The 7,549-nt window shown below is 36.0% G+C and overlaps 1 protein-coding gene across 3 annotated transcripts in view; it reads left to right on the forward strand.

The window, feature by feature from the left end:
• The first annotated feature begins 4,850 nt into the window (after positions 1-4,850).
• Positions 4,851-7,549, forward strand: part of LOC110027798 (sm-like protein LSM8) — a 30,412-nt gene continuing 27,713 nt past the window's right edge. For 2 of the 3 annotated variants that reach the window (XM_020729379.1, XM_020729386.1), the window contains exon 1: positions 4,851-4,999. The gene's annotated coding sequence lies outside the window, so the exon portion shown is untranslated. The remainder of the gene's footprint in view (positions 5,000-7,549) is intronic. The other variant, XM_020729369.1, reaches the window with a different exon arrangement.

Raw genomic sequence — 7,549 nt, forward strand, 5'->3', positions numbered from 1 at the left:
GATGACCCAGTCGCATATTTCATAGCTTTGTATTAACATCATTTGATTCCACAGAATGAATTTCACCTACAACTGTACTCCCCAACAGTTTGTAGATATTACATGCAGTTAGTTTTCCTTACATCACAGTCAGTGCACCCTTAACAATTCTGATGGTTTCTCTATCCTCATCTGTCTTAGGAATAAAATCATTTCTATGTAAAGTGCCCATGAAAATCAAATTTTTCTTCAGATTTGGAATATGCATGACATCACATAATGTTCTAACAGTGTCATCATACATCTAAATTATGACTTCACCAATACCAACAATATTGCAGCATCTATCATCACCTAAATAGCACTCATCACCTAAATAGATTGAGCCAAAATTAGTTAACATGTATGAAGTAAACCACTCCATGTAAGGTGTTATGTGATAAGAGCATCCTGAATCAAGAATTCATGCATCCATGAACTGAGTTGATGAAACTGAAAACATATCATCATCACTGCAATCTGAATTTTCACTTTGCACCAAATTTACAGACTTTGATGATGCATCAAGTTTCTCCTTAGTCTGCTTCTTGAGCTTTGAACAATCTCTCTTCATATGAACCGGCTCCTTGCACTTGTAGCGATAAATTGACTTTTTTGCTTTTGGACTTTAATCTGAAATTTTGCCTTTCAGAACCCTCATTCTATTTCTTCCTTTCACGATCATGCTTACCTTTAACATATAAACTATCGCCATGAGAGTTTTCCCCTGCATTTTGCTTTCGCTGGTTGTGAGCCAACAATGCTGCAATAATCTAATCAACTTTGATAGTTTCTTTCTCATATGTAAGAGTAGTCACCAGGTGTTCGTAGGAAGAAGTTAATGAACACAAAATTATTACTCGGTCTTCATCCTCAATACTCACATCAGGTCGTGTTAAATCTGTGATTAGTTGATTGAAGTCATTCATGTGTTGTGTCAGATCAGAACTTTCTTGCATTTTCAGCCCATACAGTTTTTGCTTCAGATACAATTTACTCGTTAGAAATTTAGACATAAACTGAGTTTTCAATTTCTTCCATACCACCCCTGTAGATTTTTGATTCATCACATGATATATAATATCGTCTGTCAAACATAAACGTATGGTTGTTGCCGCTCGTTGTTGCAATTCTTCCCAATCTTCATCATTCGTGGCATATGATTTCATTGCCCGCAAAGCTTTCAAGATTCTCTGTTGTGCCAACATATCTTTTACTCATGTTTGCCACAATCCGAAGTTACCAGTTCCATCGAACTTCACCACCTCAAATTTTGCACTAAAAATTATCATTTGAAATTGATCTTACAACGAACTCTTCTGCAAATTTCTCTGCAATTCCCTGCTCAAAATCTTTCCAAAAAAAATATTGAAATATTTCCTTAATTAAGTTTTCTTAATTAAGTTTCTCTTAATTAAATTTCCTAGAAAAGCAACAAATTTTTTTTCGAAAAAGGATTGAAATATTCACTTAATTAAGTTTGCTTTAATTAAATATTTCATTTAATTAAGTTTTCAAGAAAAGCAATTTCAGAAAAATTTCCTTTCCAAATCGAGAGAATATTCCTTCTAGCAGAAATGAAAGATTTCCTTGATTTCCTTCCAATTTTCCTCTCCACGGGCCAGGAGAAAATTTACTTTCTTCACCTCCGCAGCAGCCTCTAGCAAAGGAAATTCCTTCTAGTGGAATATGAAGATTCCCTTCCAATTCCTCATTCGCTCACGTGTACTACTCCAGACCGCGAACGCCGCAATTCCTATCCCGCCTGAAAACCGGCCGCAATTTCTCTGTCGCAATCGTGAACACCACGATTTTTGCTGAAAACCAGTTGTGATTCCTCTGTCACGATCCAAATTTGTGTGATGCCCGCGATTCACCTCTGCCGATCTCGCCGACGCCTGTCTCACCGAATTGACCACTGCCGAACACCTTCATGAAACCCTTCGCGCTTGTTCTGGTCGCAACCGAACTCCCTGGTCGTAGAAGAAGGCCTCGTCGAACACCCGATTCGCAAATCCCTAGCCTGCGCTGAACACCCATTTCACAAATACCAAGCTTCGCCAAATTCGACCTTCATGTCGGAATCCAAACCGCCAAATCCTCCTCTGCGCCATAATCTTCATCCCGCCAAACTCCTCAGTCAAAATCTTCTTTATTTCTGCGCCGCCGAAATTTTTCTTACCTGCCCTAGAACCTTGCTCTGATACCACTTATTGAGAAATTAGGGTGAAGAAAAATAAAAATCGACACAAATCCAGAAGAACACAGATTTATCGAGGTTCGACAAAGATGATGTCCTCAGGAGCAGAGCAGCAGTTTTCTTTCAACTCCAGAAAAAGAGTGCAGGATACAAAATACAATATAGAATAGCCTAGGGTTACAAACAAACCTATATATAACCCTTGATAAAATCAAATTACCCTTATGCCGTGCTGCGGGGCGTTTCAGCCGCACCCCCAACCCACATAATGAAACTCCCTTGATTTGGACAGATTCTTCCGCTCCGTTTTGCTTCGTTCCAGCATCTGTCTCTTATATGGTATATGAGTCATACCTAACAGGCGGGCCCATTGGGAGTAGTACTTTCTCTCAACTTTAGTGGTTATGTTTGCATTTATAGTGACCTAGTTTCTTTCTTCGTAGTGTCACTACCTTTGTGTCTGTTTAGACCTTGGACTTTGAATCCACGTATCAGTTACTGTGGTTAGCACCTTATTGTTATTTTGTCCTTTTTTTTACTCTTGACAGTTTGGTTTTTGCACTGTCATATGCATTGATGTCGTTGTACCTTTTTTTATTGGTTTCTTAACATTTCTCTATTTGTGATCGTTGTCTCTTTCTGCTTGGCAGACATGATGAGTGAGAAGGTGGTCACGATCTCTTCTACCGGAGGGAACTCTGTTTCTTTCTCTCATAGTTTTTTCCATGCTGTCAAGAGTATCATAACCTTCAGTTCCTTCAAGCATTTTATCAGGATTACCATTGGTAATTTCACGTCCGCTGAGGCATCTGCTCAATGCCCTCCCCCTGAAAATGGGAGTGGTGCATATTGAGCTACTCCTACTGTGGTGGCTCGCGTCGCACCTTCCCCATATGGTCAATAAGCTCTAAATTGTAGTAATTAGAAACAAAAGTAAAAAATCGGTCATGAACATCAACAAACTCAAACTCTAATTATATATTCCATCTTATAATGTATAAGCAAAAGAAAAGATTTAAGCAAGCCCAAATAAAACAGGCATGATTAATTCCATTGCAAAAATAGTTCCATGTCCAACGAAAGATGCACAAAGTAACAAAAGGAAATTTGATAAAAAAAACACAATAAATTGAAAAAGATGCGCAGCACACTGCACATCAAAAGAAAATTTGGCATGGCTTTATGAGCCCAATGAACGATTTTACATTAAATGATTCAAAACTTTAAACATTCGCAAAAAAATCCTAGTGTTGTTCTACAAATGTAAGAACATGGGATGTTAACCAAGCGGGATGTGTAAAGTCATTCTCCATATATCTAGGATTGGAGAAAGTGGGATGTCAGCAAGTTTCAGTGTATTATCGTTAGGATTGGAGTGTCTTCAGAGGCACACCGTGGTTCATCAGTTTTTAACTCATTCTCCATGTCTCGCTATATTTTTTTCACCTCATGAAAAACAAATAGAAATTCAGAACACACTGGCTTCAACTGTTTCAAACTACAAGACAAGCATGTCACCTTCCTTATTAAGATACTATGGCGTAGGACTTGAAAATGGAAATTACATAATAAAAGCTACAGTTTTGCTTAGATGGGAATAATAAATCCACCCACTTGGAAGAGTTTATGAAGAAGAAGACAGAGAGCATCCATCTTTGGACAAAAAATGTTGTCGAACAGCGAGGCCAATGGTCCGATGGTGGCGGCGACTAGTCGACGGCGGTGAAGCTTAGAAATCCTTATGAGCTAGGAGCTCTCACATCATTCTATCCTAGGTCTAGATCCCAAGTCTCCCTTACATGAAGAGAACGATGGTCTATTTCTATATTTTGTGAGCGACATCACCATAAATATCAAATGAATCCGGACTCTATCGGACGACTCAGAGCGATCTCTTTGATTGGATGACATTCTATGAGCATTTGAGTGTGTTGATAATGTCATAATTGAGTAATCATGGGTCGTTGGATTCAACTCAACGAGATGCTCGATTTACTATATGCTTGTCATATTTGAAATCCATTTGATCCTTCAATTGTCCGTCCAAAGTCTTTAATTGCACTTAAACAACTTGATCCGAGCTTGATTGGACTCAGATCAAACCAGTTTTGTCTTCATTGGGCTTGCTTTGTTGCGAGTCAGTTTGACAATAAACTTGTTGGAATCGGGGCCTGTATGATCTAAAATTTGAATCTAGAATGTTTATTAGTCGAAATGCTACGAGATTCATGCAAAATTAAAATAAACTTTTATAAAGAGTTATCAACACTATTTGATTATATGAAAGTTTATTTATATTTTATATATCATTTTATTTACCTGATAGAAATTAATTAGATGCAATTTAAAAGTTATTGAATTGCTTATTTATTTAGATTTATAAAATTTTTTATTAATAAATTTATTAAAAAAATTAAATGCTCATATTATAAAACTTTTTATTTTTTTTTAATTGTTTCAGTAAATAAAAATTAAAATCAAACCAATAATCTTAAATATTAAAACTATAAAATAAAAAATCAAAATTAATTTTGAAACAGATCCAAACCGACCAAACATATCGGTTCGGTTCGGTTCGGTTCGGTTCGGCCAGTTATTACCAAATAATGCACACCCTAATCGCAACCAGCTTCATCCAATTTTCTATCTCGCGTCTATACTTGCAGCGGCCTTGCTGTCGGTCGAGCCGTTAGGAAAAGTTGTCGAAACTCACACCGGAGGACTTCGCCGTTTCCCGCCGCAGTCCTCACACTCGAAATCTCTTTGGGCTTGTCATTCACGGTGAACCTTCCGCAAATTTCTTTCTCCAATCTTTCTTAAATCTGTAGCAGAGCACTGGAGTTCTATTGCGAATGTGTAAAGTTTTGAATCGTTTAATGTGAAATCGTTCCTAGGGCTCATAAAGTCCTGCGGAATTTCCTTTTGACGTGCACTGTGCTGCGCATCTTTTCCAGTTTATTGTATTTTTTTGCCAAATCCTTTTGTTACTTTGCGCATCTTTTGTTGGGCAGAGAACTATCCTTGCCATGGAATTAATCATGCCTGCTTTATTTGGGTTTTCTTAAATCTTTTATTTTGCTTATACATTATAAGATGGAATATATAATTAAGGTTTGAGTTTGTTGATGTTTCCGATCGATTTTTTAATTTTGTTTCTAATTACTACAATTCAGAGCTTATTGACGCATATGGGTTAATACTCTTCATATATTAATTTTTATGCATGTTGTTTTTTACATCTGAAGTCATTGCGCTATTGAACCTAACTCACTTTGTCTACTTCCTTATCTTTATATACGTAATGTTGGCTGATCAATTACATTTATGAATGGAAATCTTGTGATATGGATGAGGAAAGAGATGTGAGACTATTATAAACATGACTGTAGCTATCGATATGGACGCATTTTACTTTGCTTCTTGGGATGAATTTAGCCAAGCAACACAAGAACCAACCGGAATATTATATTTTTTTGAGAAATATATTTTTCCTAGCTTCATCATGGATTTGACTCTGATTGTGTCAACAGGAAGATAATCGGTGTAGCCTAGTTCTTAGTTATCCATGTATTTTGCTCTTGATGGTTGCTTATTTATACATATATATTTAGTTATGCCTAGTTCTTAGTTATACATCAATGAGCAGATTGAGATCATTTAACTGTACTTCCTTCTCTAATGTTGCACATAGTGTGTGTAATAAGGTTATTTTATTCAACTTTCCGTATTTAAGATAAACAATTAGTTTATATTTGGATGTTTTGTTAAATGCCACTCCTTGAAAAAAATATTTTAGAAAGATAATAAAGAAGAGAAAAGAGATGACAAGATTATGAGATAGCAGCGTAACAATCAAGCCTCAGACTCTAATGAGGGGATAATTTCTCATGAAATAATTTTATGTCTCGCATTAGATTATGGTTCAAAATTTTGAAATATATCAATAAAGAAGTGCCTCCACATCCAAAATATGAATTTTATTCATGCTATCAATTATCTTACCTTAGTCAAAATTTTCCTGTCTATCAATTAAAGGATAAAAAACCATTAACAAATAGTCAATTGGCAACAATTTGTTAGCACATTATTATCTACTGTAATATCATTAATTATTAGAATATTTCTATCGAAATAATTAAATATAAAAATGACTAATATTTATCAATGTTTAAAATTATATAATTGGGTACTAAAAGTTTTTTATTCGTAAGGTGAGATGTAAGTCTCAAAATGACAAGTTATATAAAGTAAAAAAAGTTTGTACTAATTTCAAATTACAAATAAAGCTTTAGTATATTAACATTTTAATTTATTAATTCATTCAAAAGTAATATATTAATATTTTAACATAATAATAAGTAATAAAATGTGCAAAATAAAAAAGTAACATGTTGACATCTAATCATGAAGTAAGAAGTATTCTAACTAGTGATGATGATCTCCAATATGCTCTTCGTGGTCATGGTCCTTAACGCCATTGTTTGCCTCAATGTCCTTGAAGTCATCTAGCAATTTGGATCCAACTCCCCTCTCACCGCCATTGAAATCCTCCTCTACCTCCCCTTCCAACAACCTCTATTGCCTCCACCTCTCCAGCCAAAACCTCTTTGCCAAACACCTAGATGAACAACATTGCTGCCAAAACCTCATTGAGATTGGCTAAACTCTAGTCAACGACGACGTTGAAGCCAAAGGAGGTGCATCATATGACCATACATGTTATAAAATCACCATGATGCATTGGTGCAGGTATAGCCATTTCAGTTCCATTCAAGCTGGTGTTTCTTGATGGTTATGGGGTAGCCGGTGGATTGGAAGTGGTTGGGATGATCTTGGAAGTTGGAGGGAGTCCAAGTGATTATGCAAAAGGTGCTTGGAGTGAAGGATGTAATCTATATGGATTTGTCGGATTTCATCATTAGAGCAGCTACGTTTCTCATTTAGTTATGGTGATTTGGTGGTCCTCATTGTTTTAAGATGTTCATGAGCAATATTTTAATAAGGTAGATGACGAATGAGCGATTGTATATTATTTTTGAGATATTAGTAGGAATTTAAATGCTATATATGTAAATAGAAAGTTTAGAGTTTGAAATATGTAAATAGAGATGTTTAAGTGCGATGTATGAACATAGCTTTCAAATGTTACCTTGCTTCCAACATACAATGCAGGGTCAAATAAGCTGTAATAAATCCTTTTACAACAAGTCGTGAGGTCCCTTATAGGGTTGTAAACGAGCCGAGCTTGAGCGAGCTCAGGCTTGGCTCGTGTTCGGCTCGTTCGAAATAGCTTGTGTTCGAAATCGGCTCGTGTTCGAAATTTGCTTGTGA

This window comes from Phalaenopsis equestris, unplaced genomic scaffold, assembly GCF_001263595.1.
Source record: "Phalaenopsis equestris unplaced genomic scaffold, ASM126359v1 Scaffold000002, whole genome shotgun sequence".
In the NCBI taxonomy this organism is placed as follows: Eukaryota; Viridiplantae; Streptophyta; class Magnoliopsida; order Asparagales; family Orchidaceae; genus Phalaenopsis; species Phalaenopsis equestris.